This window comes from Pristis pectinata, chromosome 2 (assembly GCF_009764475.1).
Source record: "Pristis pectinata isolate sPriPec2 chromosome 2, sPriPec2.1.pri, whole genome shotgun sequence".
Taxonomy (NCBI): domain Eukaryota; kingdom Metazoa; phylum Chordata; class Chondrichthyes; order Rhinopristiformes; family Pristidae; genus Pristis; species Pristis pectinata.
In genome coordinates, this window is record NC_067406.1 from 117,422,729 (window position 1) to 117,439,380 (window position 16,652).

Consider the following 16,652-nt stretch of genomic DNA (forward strand, 5'->3'; position numbering starts at 1 on the left):
GTCCTGAAACATTTTGATATTACAAAAGAGGTGCTGGTTGTGTTGATGCACATAAATGTGGATAAATCCCTGGGGCCTGAACTAGGACATTGTGGGAAGCAAGCAATGAAATTGCTGGAGCCCTGGCAGAGATCTTTGTGTTATTCTTAGCCGTGGGTGAGATACCAGAAGACTGGAGGGTGGCTAATGTTGTCCTTTTGTTTAAGAAGGGCTGTAAGGACAAGTCAGGGATCTACAGGCCAACGAGCCTAACATCAGTGGAGGGGATCCTGAGGGACAGAAGCTATCTGAATTTGGAAAGGCAAGAACTGTTTAGGGATAATCAGCATGGCTTTGTGCATGGGGAATTGTGTCTCATGAATTTCGTTGAGCTTTTTGAAGAGCTGACCAAGAGGATTGATGAGGGCAGGGCAGTAGACATTGTCTACATGGTCATTAGCAAGGCTTTTGACAAGGTCCCGCATGGTAGACTGGTCCAGAAGGTGAGATCATATGGAATCCAGGGTGAGTTAGCCAACTGGATATAAGATTCACTCGGTGGAAGGAATCAGTGTGTGGTAGTGGAGGGTTGTTGGAAAATGGAAATTTCATACTGATGCAGTGACAAAGTGACTCAGAGAGTGTATTCAGTGTAGAAGAGTGTGGAGTAAGCTTTACCACAAGTGTGGTACCACAAGTATCACATTTTGGAATGTCTTACATAAGAAATAGAAGCAGAAATTGGACATTTGACCCCTTGTCCCGAATCCGCCATGCAATGAGATCATGACTGATCATTTACCTCATTGCTACTTTCTTGCACTAAACCCATATCCCTTGATTCCCTTAATATCTGAAAATCTATTTATCTTTGTCTTGGATATAATCAGTGACTGATTCTCCACAGCCCTCTTGGGTAGAGAATTCTTAGGTTACAAATTGTTGAAAATGTCTATTTTGTTGAATTGACATTCCTCACATTAAAACAAACAAATATTGATCAAAAAATATAAATTTAAGAACCACCCTGTGATAAACATTGAATAAGACTTTCGGTTGGTTCCTTTCAGTCATAACCCATACGAATACATACCAAATTCCAGGAGCATGTGTAGGAATTTAAGTTTGACCACTTTCAGAGGGACACATATATGCATATCCATAGCTTGCTGAATGATAATTGAGGAGTTAGGAGGAGGGGAGGGGTAAGGTCATGCTTCTGCCTTGGCTGTGCACTCAGGATATGCACATATGTGTCCCTCCAAAAGTGGTCAAATTTAAATTCCTGCATGTGTAAGGTTCAGTAAAGCAGGAAAGGGTTCGGTTTAAGGACAGAATCTGACAACACAAGCAAGTACTGTAGCCTGATCCTTTTAGGATTAACATTTTTCTTCTGATTATTTACATGATTGTATTCAGTTTAAGATATAATCCAAGGCTATCTGATGTCAATTTCCTCTCAGTGACATTTATAAAGCTACAATTATATTTAATGTATCCTGGAAATACTGGAGCAACTTTCCAGTAAGAGGCTCCAAATTACAGAATCAATGATGTAAGGGATAATAATTAATGAATGAGGCGGCAAAAAGACAGATAATGATAATGCAGTGGAATAGGAAATGGCAATTACTTACATTATCAGTTAGGTATACACCAAGCATTTGAAATTACACAGAGACGTTGCAAGGAGCAAAGTGGTGTGATATCATGCAACCAGCACTGACACTTATATTAATTTAAGGTTAGGGATGAGTTACTGTGAATAACATGAAATCTCAATAAATGTATATTATAAGGTTGTCAATATGTTGTTTCCTTTTGACTTATGAATTATTTATTGATTTTGCACTATTACTTTAATACCCACAAATCATAAGGATATAATTTTTTTTCTCTTGCTTTCCTGTCTGCAATTTATTCGCATCAAACTCAGGAGTCCTCTTTCAATAAATTAACAAGATTGCAAGCAGTGACAGCAAAATGATATTATCACGTAGGGCCAGTTTTGGTCAGTGGGTACGCTAAAGGCATATCATATCTTGATGAGGTGCATCTGCCTGAGGATCTGGTGACTTTTCTGCCCTTCATTTGCATGGTCTGAGAACATTACAAATCCAGGCCCATCCCATCATTGGCTCGGAATCAAAAACTTGAGGAGAAGATCAGTGTGCAGTTTTGCAGCTGCTTGTTGTCTTCTGGCTGCTGCTCAAAAACTGCAGCCAGAAAATATTCATTTTTTATCATGAATGAGGGGGAAAGGAGAGATCACCAAAAGTTCTGGTTCTTCCCTGAACAATATTCGGCTTATTACTAGCATTGATGCAGACCCTGTGATCTTCTTAAGACTTTAATCAGGTCTTTGCACCAATTTTCTTCAGGCTCCTCCACACTGGGATATTCAATTAAAAGAAAAATTAAGAGGCTGGATACAACCCTCCCACATCATTATTTTCCCATTCTACTCCAAGATAGTCCCACTGGAGAGGTCCAAGGCAATCCAGGGCAATGGGGTTAGAGATCTACTCTAACAGAGCCAGCAGTATTTTCATCTACACCACATTTGAAGAAACTATTATTCCAGGTGCACTGAAGGTGAAAGTACCTATTAGAAACTTTACAATGTGCAGGTTTCTTGCTCCTGAAACCACTATGAATAGGGCTGATAAAAGTGCACTAGGATTGCAATACATGATCATGACTGCAGATCAAATTCATGTTGCTTGCTTATTGCCATGATTTCAGTATCAGTTACATTGATACTGCCTTTTAATACATCATCACAAACCTGGCAGATGTTCATAAAACTCTCTGGACACATGGTAAAGCAGTGGTGGGAGAAGAGAGCCAACACAAGCAATAGGAAGATTAAGCCCAAAGGACAAGGATGCAGAGTCAATGGATGAAGCATTGCATGAAGTTTAATAATCTCATGTGTGTAGTCATGGTCTCTGAATGCCATATCCCACCAACTGCATCACACACTATTCAATGCACCATACTACCATAACTCAATAAACAATAGTCTATCAATCAAGACTTGAACTAAATATTCATACTCCCCTTCAGGCCCTTATGTTTACCATTTCTCCAAGCCTCACACCCACATCATACATCTTGCACACACTGCTAGCTATTCAACCATCCAGAGGAATCACCCAAACACATTGCATACCACCTGCTAACATCCTTCCCTCTCTCTTGCAGCAAAAGGTGGCATCAGCCCCAACTGTCATGCGGCAGTTGATGGCCTTCTCATTGCTACGTGAGCAGAAGCCATCCAATGTATGAGTGCTACAATGGGAGCTTAGATATCTGAGATGCAAAGTTTGACTGCTCTCATGCCCACAGCCATGCAGACTCAGAGCTGTCATGGCTCCTCATGGCATTGTACATTAACACTTACAAGGATTGCAGAGGTGCTTCACCAAGAAATGGCAGCAGCTCCATAAAGTGCAGTTCTGCTCTCCTCTCTCAGGACGACAAGAGTTATGATCTCACTGCTGCTATTGCACCATCGCCCTTGTTGTTGGCTGTCAGTCAGTTAACCCAGACTGCTGTCATTCATGCTGACAAGTGGCTGTGTGACACCAGGCTTCAGAACCAGAGCTGTTCCAACTTGTCATCTGAGACCAAGTGCAGCACTGGCAGAGAATCAATCACCAGTTGTGGAAGGAGGTTATCTTTTTGCAATGGGCAGTGAACACGGCATTGGTGCCGTTATTCATGTCTCTCGGTCATTTTCCGTGCATGGATTTAGGAACTATACCCCTGGAATGGCAGCCATCCTATTTCTTATGTAAATTAACAGATCCATTTCTTGTTAATCACAAATCCGCACTGATAGATTCAGTACATTTTGAAAATGGCAAGCAGGATGAGATTATTTAGTAGGCTATTTCAATGAATGAACTAGCTTTATCTGGCTCAAGAGTCATTAAATACAGTGCAAAAATATTATTACTATATGAATAATTATTGTGTAGCATTTATTTGCACAGACTGCTTTCATGTAAATTCATATCCCTCAGTGCATAAATCCAGATGCCAATTAGATGGATTTAGCTAGGTGGCAAATGTGCTGCTAAAATTACACTCAGTATTCTAAGCTTTGAGAGGTAGATATGCCAAGGATCCTGCTACTTATCAATATTCAGAGCTTTCTGCTGGAGGTGTACATAACTGAACACTGGGTGAGGGCAGGATCAAATGCCCTACACAGTCACAGTGAACCAGCTACCCATTCTTGTTAATCAAGAATATCCACATGGGTGAAGTTATGGATAGCCAGTTGATGTACTTGGATTCTTGCATATGAATAGCAGAAAATAGGATTTTTTTCACAAAAATGCATTTAATTTGGATTTATTAATACAAAAAACTGTAACTTTGTAGCACAACATCTTTGTGACCATGCTTATCATTCTCAAATTTACAACTCACGTAGTACAATACTAATGCCAGACACAGGGCTCAGCAGAATCACAAGATTGCAGATAGATACAGATGAGGCATTGTCTGGTGAAATATTGAGTCATACAGCCAGCAGGTCCCAGCTTCAGATCTGTACTCTGTTGGCTGATCCCAACGAAAACTGTGATTTGGAGGCCACTATTGGTCTCACTGATGCTGAACAGGGAGGAAAAACAGTTGGGATTCTGGCTCTTTACTAGTAACTCCCACTGATCAACATGTGGTGTAAATGTGAAGCTGGATGAGAAAGTTAACTATAATTACCTTTGCAGTTAAATGTCTTGTCCAATGGCCTGATGTTTTTACACTTTAAAATGTTCGCTTCAAGAATCAACTCATTCAGGAAGTGGATAAAATTGGAGAAAAGGGCCAGAAGACCAATGGAAATTTGGTTTGCAAGTCCACTGCCAACTTTTACTGACAGAGCATCAAATAAATAATAGTGCAATCCAGTCTGTTTTATCTGTAGTTAACACAAAATGACTCAGATTTCAACTTAAAAATGTATTATGTTGCATGCTTCACACTCAAATAATTTAAACAAATGAAAAAAATGCCATCTAATAGTGCCAATCAGTTTCTTTTTTTGTTCCAGCTGCTTCATAAATTCAAGGCCCTTCATAAATCTTACTTCAGTATGGATGTACCAAAAAAGATGATATTGTATTGCTGGAATATGCAATGTGACATCTCTTCAAAGTTAACAAAAACATTTCTTAGGCCCACTAAGTGGTCCTTTTGACCAAAATAAATATCATTCACATCTGGTATTTTAATTGTGTCTGATTCATTATTAAAAACTTATAATTTTTGAACCTCTATTTTGATAGGCTGGGATTAGGCCGGGTAGCTTTTTATCAAATGGCACAGACACGTTAGGCCAAATGGCCTCCTGCGTTGTAAATCACTCTCTCCAATTGCTGATGATCATTAATAATTTGAATATTAATCTTGTTTTCCTTCTTAACTGGATTTTAGGCATCCTTCCCTCATTTATCTCTAAAATTCCACTCTGTTGATATCAAGAACCTTTCTAGAATCAAGTTTGCTGATGACACTAAGATTGGAGGTGTTGTGGACAGCAAGGAAGGCTTTCAAAGCTTGCAGAGGGATCTGGACCAACTGGAAAAATGGGCTAGCAAATGGCAGATGGAATTTAATGCAGACAAGTGTGAGGTATTGCACTTTGGAAGGACAAATCAAGGTAGGACATAAACAGTAAATGGTAGGGCACTGAGGACTGCGGAGGAACAAAGGGATCTGGGAGTTCAGGTACATTATTCCCTGAAAGTGATGTCACAAGTAGACAGGGTTGTAAGGAAAGCTTTTGGCATCCTGGCATTCATAAATCAAAGTATTGAGTATAGGAGTTGGGATGTTATGGTGAGGTTGTATAAGACATTGGTGAGGCCAAATTTAGAGTATTGTGTGCAGTTCTGGTCACCTAACTCAAGGAAGGATATCAGTAAGATTGAAGGAGTGCAGAGAAGATTTACTAGAATGTTGCCGGGTCTTCGGGAGTTGAGTTACAGGGAAAGACTGAACAGGTTAGGACTTTATTCCTTGGAGCATAGAAGAATGAGGGGAGATTTGATAGAGGTTTACAAAATTATGAGGGGTATAGACAGAGTAAATGTGAGTAGGCTCTTTCCACCTAGATTAGGAGAGATAAATATGAGAGGACATGGCTTTAGGGTGAAAGGGGAAAGGTTTAGGGGGAATATTAGGGGGAACTTCTTCACTCAGAAAGTGGTGGGAGTGTGGAATGAGCTTCCATCTGACATGGTAAATGTGGGCTCACTCTCAAGTTTTAAGAATAAATTGGATAGATACATGGATGGGAGAGGTCTGGAGGGTTATGGACTGGGTGCAGGTCAATGGGACTAGCGGAATAAAATTTTGGCACAGACTAGAAGGGCCAAATGGCCTGTTTTCTGTGCTGTAGTGTTCTATGGTTCTAATCCTAACTGTTCCTTTTGTAGAGGTCAGAAACAGCTTAACTCCCTCCTACAATATGCCAGCTTTTAGTGTTTAATTTCAGAGCTATCTAATCACTATTTCACAATTTACCACATTTCACATTCATCTCAGCCTCATGGTACTGACATGCCTTTTTGGCCCCCAGTCAATCTGATGAACTGAACTCAAATGAAATATTTTAGTTTAAAACTAATTTTAGAAATTATGGGTGTAACTCATTACGAATTGGAATGTATTATCTCAAAAAAATAATGCAAACAGATTCAATAGCAACCTTCAAAAGGGGATTTGTTATATACTTGAAAAGGAGCAAATTATAGCATCATGGGAAAGCAGACAATAGTACAAACATAATGGGCCAAATGGCCTTCTTCCGTGCTACACGATTCGGAGTGACGAAGTTCTGCTAAAATTGAATGAAAATAATTTCGTTGAGGAAACAAGGAAAACAAGGGATTTTCCAAACCAGGAGAAGTTTTAATTAGAGATTCCCCTTATTGTAGGTTGTTTACACAATCACTTGAAAGCAACCCTTCTGAATATAACAGTTGGGATTACCAAACAGCCATAATAGCCTGTTTGATTTGAGATTAGTTCCTGTCGGCAGAACATTTACAATTATAGTTTATATAGAGTCACTGTGTTTGAATCGTCCAGTTAAAGATATGCGAAGAAGCCCCAAGGTTGTATCGTCAGGGTCCGGCCCGCCTGCTGGTATCACAGAGGCAGTTTTGGCCTCCGCCGCAACTGGACAGGCGAAGGCAGCTCATGGTTGCTTCTTTGCAGCCGAATTTCCACCCACCTTTGCCACACACAGGGCAGGGCTGAGATTATTTAAGGATTACTTACAGTGAGAGTCTGAGCTGGAAGCCCTCTTCCACAACTGCATTCGTGACCTGCTATGATTTTTAAATTCCCATTGTTTATATGTGAAGACACCGTTTCGTCTGCACTGAATTGTTTGGAGGGAGTAAGATGCCCGAGATGAGCTCAGTGGAAAGTATGATATTTTGTGGCTTGCTAGTGGTGGGGCGACTTGGTTACAATAAACACGTGTGCTGATGCTGTTTGGAACGGGATTTCCAACTAAGGCATGGTTTTCAGAGCGTTCGACATCGATCCCTTGCAAAAACATCGTCCTGATGTCAATCGCCTGTGATTGAATTAGTCTGTTAGGGGAATCCACATTTTCGATCGCAAATATGTATAATTTAAGGGGCTGAGAGAGAAATAAATAAGGGGGAAATGGAACACTTTAAGCAGAACAGCTCGGTATATTAAGTTTCCCACTAAAACAGAGAACTTTAGCGCCCCTGCAGACTACGAATTCATTGAAAAGGATCAGATCCCAAGATAGATACCGTGGGACAGGGTCCTTCGTGTATCCGAGTGGAAAGGGCTTTCTACCGTTAAATTCAATTGTTCCTTGAATGTTTCCAGTGCTTTCATCTCTTCTGCTCTCTGCCGAGACACCCAACCCGCACCTGGGTTGCCTGCTCTTTGTGTGAGAAGCTTCCTGACTTGACTGCCTTCTACTTTTTTTTCTTTTATCCTGGTCCAGTCTGAAGTATTGACAGACACAACCTACTTTCTCGAAATGGCTCGTGATTGTTGTTCTTTGTTAACAAGTTACATTCAGCGTATGTTGTGGTTTACAAGGCAGATAGTGCTAATGGGTGAATTTGTTTCAGGAAGAATAGCAACTGAAAAAGAATGAAAGCCGAGTTCATAGCTTTGAACTTCCTTTGCAAGGTAATATGCAATCTCCTCGTTGTCTTGTTGTGAAGAGATGGACTGATGGTGCATGTCCTGGGCTTGTGGGACTGCAGAATGTTCCCCATTTCATGAGGATAGGTTCTGTAACAATGAAGTAAGGAACATGCAACTCGCAGTACATTTGCCACCTTGTGCCCAATCAGCTGATTAAAGTATCTGACTTGCAGGTTTGTTTCTGGCCACTAGACTTGGGGGAGGTTTGAGGGGGGAAAAAAATGGGTCCTGCATTGCAGGAATAAAAAGGAAGTGGCAGGTGGAACAGTTTCTCTGCTGGTGGTCAGAGGTTCTCAGGAGTCCGTCTTTTTCCAGGCTGCAGTTAAAGATGAACATTAGGTCTAAATCTGCCCCAGAGACACAAGACAGACTGCAGATTGTGGAAATCTCGAGCAACACACAAAACACTGGAGGAACTCAGCAGGTCAAGCAGCATCTATGAAAGGAAATCATGGTCATGTAGCAGTTAGCGTAACACTATTACAGCACCAGCGACCTGCGTTCAATTCCTGGCGCTGTCTGTAAGGAGTTTGTACGTTCTCCCCGTGTCTGTGTGGGTTTCCTGTGGGTGCTCCGGTTTCCTCCCACATTCCAAAGACGTACTAGTTAGGAAGTTGTGGGCATGCTATGTTGGTGCCTGAAGCATGGCAACACTTGCGGGCTGCCCCCAGAACACTCTACGCAAAAGATGCATTTCACTGTGTGTTTCGATTTACATGTGACTAATAAAGATATCTCATCTCATCTCATCTCAAACAGGCAGTCATCACCGGTCCTGATGAAGGGTCTCAGCCCGAAACATCGACTGTTTATTTCCCTCCATGGATGCTGCCTGACCTGCTGAGTTCCTCCAGCATTTTGTGTGTTGCTTTAAATCTACCCCTGTTGACATTTACTGTTCTGCCACTTTGCCTGCACACTCATGAACAGGCCCAGCCCACCATCTGCACGTGGTGAATTTGAGAGGATAGGTAGTGGCACCCAGACTCTCAAATATTCTGCCCCATCCTCCTCCCTATTCCCAAGATTTTCTGGAGATTTAAAGAACACAAATCCGTTTTATGCTACAGCTTGACTCTTATCATTTCCCAGTGATCTGAGATGGTCCATGACATTGAAATCAGACATAAGGCTTTCCAGCCCAGATGAAGGGTCTCAACCTGATATGTCGACTGTCCATTCCCCTCCATGGACACTGCCTGATCCGCTGAACTCCTCCAGCAGTTTGTTTTTTGCTCCAGATTCCAGCATCTTCCATCTCTTGCGGCTCCATAAGGCTGAAATCATCTTTATACCAGTCCAATCCTGCAATTATTCCTGCTATATCAGGATGATTTTATGAGATCCAACGGTCCATACAATTGATGAGGAGGGCTTGTGACTCATACCCACACTAAACCAATATTCTGCAGGATGTCAATCTAGGATTTAGAGTCAAAGCTGATTCGATCTCTACATTGTCTGTATCTCTCTGCACAGATACTGTCTGACCTGTTGAGTATTTCCAACTTTTTCTGTTTTTAATTTCACATTAATTTGAAAATTTTGTCACCTTTGCTGCCAATTTCCACCCAGAGCTCACATCCATGTGGTCTATCTCTGACTCTTCCCTTTCTTGACTTCTCTATTTCAGTGAATAAGTTAGTGACTGATGTTCGTTACAAGCAAACAGATTACGCAGCTATCTTGACTGCACCACCCATGCTGCCTTTAGTAAAGACTCCATTTGATTCACCCAGTTTCCCTAGCTCCATCAGATCCTGTTCACATTCCCCATCAGTGCTTCTGAGATGTCTTCCTTTTTCCTTAACAGTGGTTTTCCTCCCACTGTGTTGACAGAACTTTCAACTATATCTGTTCCATTTCCCACACTTCTGCTCTCACACACCTCCTCCCATCCAGGGCAAGGATGGAGTACCTTCAGCTTCCACCCCACCAGGCTTCGCATTCAACAGATCATCCTCCATGTTTCCACCATCTTCAATGTGATGCCATCACCAGACACATCTTTATCTCCATTTACAGCATTCCAAAGGGCCCATTCCTTCCCCAACTCCATGGTTCACTTTTCCATCTCCGTCAAAATCCACTTCTTTCCTTGTGGCACCTGCCTATGCAATGACAGGAAATGCAGCACCTGCCCTTTTACTGCCTCCCTTCCTACCACTCAGAGACCTAGACCTTCCAGGTGAAGCAGTGATTCACTTGCATTTCTTCCAGTTTACCCTACCCATATCATGGGTAGGGTAAACGGGAATGTGAACAGGATATGATATAACGAACATCAGTCACTAACTTATTCACTGAAATAGAGAAGTCAAGAAAGGGAAGAGTCAGAGATGGTTTTCAGTGCCCATATTGTGATTTCCTCTACCTTGGGAGAAGCCAAAGGTGGATTGTGTGACAGCAAAATACCTCCAATCAGTCCGCAAGGGTGACCCTGAGCTTCCAATTACTTGTCACTATAATTCTCTGTTCCACTATCACTTTGACCTCTCTGCCTTTGACCAATGTTCCAACAAAGCCCAAGGTAAGCTTGAGGGACATTATCTCATCTTTTGCTTAGCCTGTTACCACCCCCAGGAATCTACACTGAATTCAACAATTCCAGATAATTAGCCTTCCCAGTTGGCCAATCAGCCTGACCAGTTCTGGTGGAAGCTTTCAATTTGTGACATTGAATCAGGTTTTTTTTCCCCCTCCACAGAGGCTGCCTGACTTGTTGGGTATTTCCATCACTTACTTTAATTTTTCAGATTCCCAGCAACTGCATTGTTTTATGTCTCAAAGTTACAGCATTTTTTCTCTCTCCTCATTTATCTTGTTCTGTTTACATCTCCTCCAGACAAAATCAGCTGGTCTTCACCAACTCTAGCAGCTGACAGTACCAGCTTTAGAGTCATTGGCCTCTCTTGGTCTCCATCTTCTCACCACCCCTCCCCTTCTCTCTAACCTAAAACATGGTTAATTTTTAACTTTTCCTGGTTCTGATTGACCTGAAACATTAACTCTGCTTCTTTGTCGACAGATGCTTCCTGATCAGCTGAGTATTTGCAGCATTTTCCGTTCTTATTTTAGGTCCTACACTATCATCTTCTCCAGTAGAAATGGAATCACTTGTTCTGGTACTGCAGTTATATTGCACCTAAAGCTGTTCAATAAAGCTATCAGGCACCTCCTCCAGATGTCCTTTAACCCACAAATACCTATTACTTAAGCATCAGCTATGTTTATGTGAATGAGCCGCATTAAAAAATTGTAATGCTCCAACACTGCTGATTCAGATATACATTCAGCACTAGTGTGCAGGAATTATTGGCCCTACTGGTTGGCATGAAAATACAATCACATTATCCTAAAGAATTTTATCATAAAACTGATTGATGAACATATGTATTCACCACATGGAATTTTCAAAACCACATCCAGATTGTCTGTGCATATGAGTTGTTAATACAGAGGTGGTTAGACATGTACAGTGTTGTCTAATAGCACGCAGTGCATTTTTGGATGTCATTTCCAGGAAATTCAGTCAGCTTACAACAAATGAATAACATCGCATACATAATAGAATTTTGTTCAAGTGATGTTAACTATTTATTGTAAACTGATTGGTGTCACAGCACATTCTCAGTATTTTCCATCAAGAAAAAGAATCAGTACTGAGGTGGACTGCAGCAAATCACAAGGATCATTAATGAACTTCTGGAAAGGCCATGAATTAGAGTGTGGGTAAGCATGAGGAACTGTATTTTGGTACGAAAAATAAGGAGAGTATATTATCTGGAAAATTATGTTCTACGTTACGTAGAACAAGGGATATTAAAGCATAAGTATACAAATCACTAGAAGTAACTATATGGGTTTCTAAGGGCATTAGAAAGAACAACCATTGCAAATAATTTCTAGAAGCTAGAATTGAAAGTAATGCCAAACCCATTGATGAGATCACAAAGAATTCTGGTCAACATATTACAAAAAAGGTGTAGAGCTACTGGACAGAGTGCACAAAATGTTTACAAGGATGGTTACGGAAATCTGAGGTTCAGATCGATAGGGTTTACAGGGAACTTGTTGCTCAAATATAAGATAAGATAAGATAAGATAATGGGTGCGGGATGGTCAATAGGACTTGGTGAGCCAAAGGGCCTTTTGTTGTGCTATATAACTCTATAGTTCTCTGACCACTGTCCCTTGGGTCTGATCACACTAACCAAGCAGACACAGGATGACAAGCCAGGCCACTATTCCATTCGCCCCATTCTCACCTCCCAGTTGGGTGTTCCTGAAGATAAATCCCTTTGATCAGAAAGCTGCCAGATGGTTAATCCTGAATATGCTTGAGGAGAAAGAAGGGAGCGAATCCGTTGGGCATTTCTCAAACCAAAAGATCTTGGTGCTCTATTGGTCCAACGGGCACCAGGATGTCGTATTGGATGGTGGTGAGGAAAGCCAACTGTGTGGTGCCTCTAACATGCTCAGAGCCCCAGTATCACCATGAGATGCTCCAAGGCTGCTCCGGGAAAGAGGCTGTCATCCGTGTCCTTCTGGAATGTCCCTCTGCACAGAATCCATGGTAAGAGATGCATTGGTATCCCTCCCAATAGCTTGCTCTCACAGTATTCCATGGTCTTTAGGCTGTCCCAGGGATGCACATTGATTCATAGTTGGAGATCTAAGTGTGAAAGAGAACCAAAGGTTCACTCGAAATCTGCTGGTCTTCCAACAGAAGAAGCTATCTGCAATCAGGATTGCTGGCTTGCACACTCCGAGATCCAGGAATACATGCTGGAGGAAATATTCAAGCAAAGTGCGACCTATGCAAAGGATTTGTGGAGGGTATGTAATGCCAGCTCCACCAAACTTCCTCACACACAATGTGCAGGAAAATAAAGCTTATGTGACTTATTTTTTTAAAGTTAATCTGTGTAACGGTGGGCAGGCCCTGTTTGTTCACATACTTGACACCAGGCTCCAGAAACAGTTTATTTGGAGATCTGGAGATGGACAGATGATAAGATTCAAGGATGTTCTGCCCAGCCTCTGAAAACATGTAACTCAGGCTTGTGGGAATTCCTGCCCCCGTTCACTCAAAATGGAGAAGGGGCATTTGGGATGGCACTGGGGGCTATTTTCGGGAGCAAACAGAAACCTAAAGGTCAACGCTGGAAGGAGGTCTCCACCTCCCAAACTACCTCCCGGCCTGCATCGTCAAGCGTCTCCTGCCTCAGAGTCTGCAGGTCGCACACAGGCCTCAGCAGTCACCTCAGATCCGGAGCGGGAACAAGCCACCCTCCCTTCTGGGAGCCTGCCTAAGGGAAAGAAAGAGAAAATGAAAAGCAAAGCAGCATCCATCAATGTCAAAGAACCAAATCCCAGGACTTTCGAACTGTGAAGCCTGAACCCTTTCTGCGGAATTTACTCGAGCAAAACGTCTCTTTATCCGCCCCCTTCCATCCTTTACACCCTTGCAAGCCCCAAGCCTGGCTGCCTCATTGAAGGCCGACAGTGCGAGAAGGCTCGGGAAACCTACCACTCATTGTGAAACTAACAGTACGGGTGACGTGCATTCTACATCCCGACCGCCCCGCCTGGGAACACAGCCTGAGACCTCCACACACACATTCATTAAAATCGCAGCGTTCAGATCTCAAAGTTCTGAAAAGTAGAAGTCTAAGTCTAAATTGGTTACAGATCAGTACTGGCGCGCCCCTCTCCTCCGTATATATTGTTTGCCTACATTCGGCCACGCAGAATTCAGAATGTGAACCCATTACAGCGACCCGGCTGTGGACAGACGGGACCGAGACATTTGTCCATTTAATTTCACTGATTATCTCCCTTCTTACCTCGTGTAATGGGGATTTACAAGGAAACAAACGCGGGGACAACGTTCGTTATGTGTTTTTTATGCAATGCCTGTGTGGGCGTGCACCTACCTACGCGCTGAATGGGAAATACTTGTTTCAAAGAAAGTAACTCTGGCTAGGTCGGGGAACACTTAAATCCAGTTTAAAGAGACATTGCCTACTTTCTACAGTGGAAAAGTTCCAACAACAAAGTCGAAATAACTCTAGTAAGAAGCTGACGTCATTTGTTTTTGTTTCTAACCCAGTTTATTGGATCCAATATTTTTAACAAAGGGTGAGTCGGTGACACCAAGGAAGTTTACACCTATTAATATAATCCCCAGTATGAGGAATAAATGTAAAAAAACACTGTCACTATAATCTAACTTCAGAAACAGAGACAAGTCCAGTGGTGGTAACTCAGAGAGGTCTCCCTACTACCTGCTACATGGTGAGTCATTACCCGGGTAAAAAAACTGCTCCCCAAATTGCAGTGTTAGTTCCATTATCTAGAGACCCAGTGAATTTAATCTACACCCTTCACTGTCTCCATAACTTCATCCAAATTCACTTGCAGGATCAACAATGTTAGTGTTGTCTCCTCGGCCAACATTCCCAGCATACTAGTTACAATCAGTCAGCTCCAATGGGTAAGGCTGCGTTGCTGGCATGCCCAACACCAGACTCCTGAAACTGACAAACCCTTCTTGAAAAAGTGTAATATCCCAGTTGACTTGAGGGAATCCCAGGCCCATAAATCACTCAAATTGGAGAAGGAAGATTATGATAGCAGTGAGAACCTTGAGTCCATTTGTTGCAGGCACACAGTAACCCAGCATAAAAGCCAGAAAGAGCACACCTCCATCTAATCTCTACTGCCAGTCCACCAAACTGTTACTGCTCCACCCGCAGCAGAATCTGCCAGTTGCACGTTGGCCTCATCAGCCAGCAAAGAAGCACAGAAATGAAGTAGAAGCAAGTCTTTCTTATCCAAAGGAGCTGCCTAGGAAGATAATACCATAGGAAAGAGGTATGGTCATAATTGCATTGGAATATGAATCAAAAGCAAAGACATAAGAGACTGCAGATGCTGGAACCTAGAACAAACAAAAACAAACTGCTAGAGGAACTAGGCGGGTCAAACGGCAAGTGTGGAGGGGAAGGAATTGTCAATATTTCATGTTGAGACGCTGCATCAGGACTGAGAGTGGAGAGGGAAGGTAGCCCATATAAAGAAGAGAGGAGAAGGGATGAGACAGGGGCCAGTAGGTGATAGGTGGACCCAGGAGGGGTGAGGGATGATGGGCAGATAGAGGCCAGAGGAGGAGGGGAGACTGAACGTGGAGACAGAGGCTGGAGGGTGATAACTGGGGACACAAAGGCTACATGTGTTGGAATCAATGCAACACTACCGACCACCTCTTGCACTGCCATAGACTTGTCTCTGATTCTGTCTTTATTTTGCGCTCTCTTATTTTGGCACAGTCTTTTTTTCCCTCTCTTCACTGCCTTGTATAATTTATATTCTGTGTATTGTCTATACCCTCCTGCTTGTGATGCTGCTGCAAGCAACTTTTTCATTGTACCTGTATCCCACCCACTGTACTTGTGCATAGGACTGACGGGGGGCGGGGGGAGGGGGGTAGACATGGAGGTTGATGGAACCAGGTGGCAGTGGGCAGAGATTCAGTGGGTTAAATGTGTGGGTGATAGCTGAATGGAGGGGTTGAAAATGGTGATGGGAGGGCTGGAGAAGGGGTATGGCAAAGGGGACAAAAATGGGAGGACCGGAGAAAGGCGGGAATGTGTGTGTGTGTGTGTGTGTGTGTGTGTGTGTGTGTGTGTGTGTGTGTGTGTGTGTGTGTGTGCGCGCGCGCACCCGCGCGCGCGCTGGGTGAAAGCACCGGAGGTGAGGGCTATCTGAAGGTGAGGATTGTCTGAAATTGGAAAATTCAATGTTCTTACCATTGGGCTGAGAAGAGGTGTTGTTCTTCTAATTAAAAGCACCTTGTTTTGCCAAACCCTTTATGTAAAGCTCTGATAAAAGATTTCCTAACTGTGACTTTGTATCTGCCTCTCTCTCAGATATTGCCTGACCTGCTGCATATCTCCAGGTTTGTCTGTTTTCACTTTATACAAAAAAGCGTGGAGGTGGGTTGGGGTATGGGGGAGGTGATGAGGCGTGAGGTCAACTCGGACAGAAAAATGTGTTTAGTTAAATCTGATTACGACCGTAGGGTCTTACTATGTCTTTAATGCAGAACATGTTTTTTTGCTGTGTGTAGGGTAGCTGTTGAATGGATAGGTCTGTGTCTGATCATTTCATTTCAGCAGGAATGGTGTCTCTTTAAATCCGATCCGCAGTTCCTGCAGAACTTGGCGTTGTCTTTTATAGCTCTTTGAAGCCCTATTTGGTGAGTTCCTTCGCCTCGGGCCCTGACATCTTCTCGCCTGATGAAATCCCTGATAACTGGTTTGGAAGAGATGATGGGCTAACAGATAAATCCCTTAATTTCTTTAAACGGGTCTTCAGCCGTTCCGGTGTGAAAGGGCGGCTTAATGATCAGTCAGAGTGCAGATGAAAGGGAAGCCAGAGGGTTA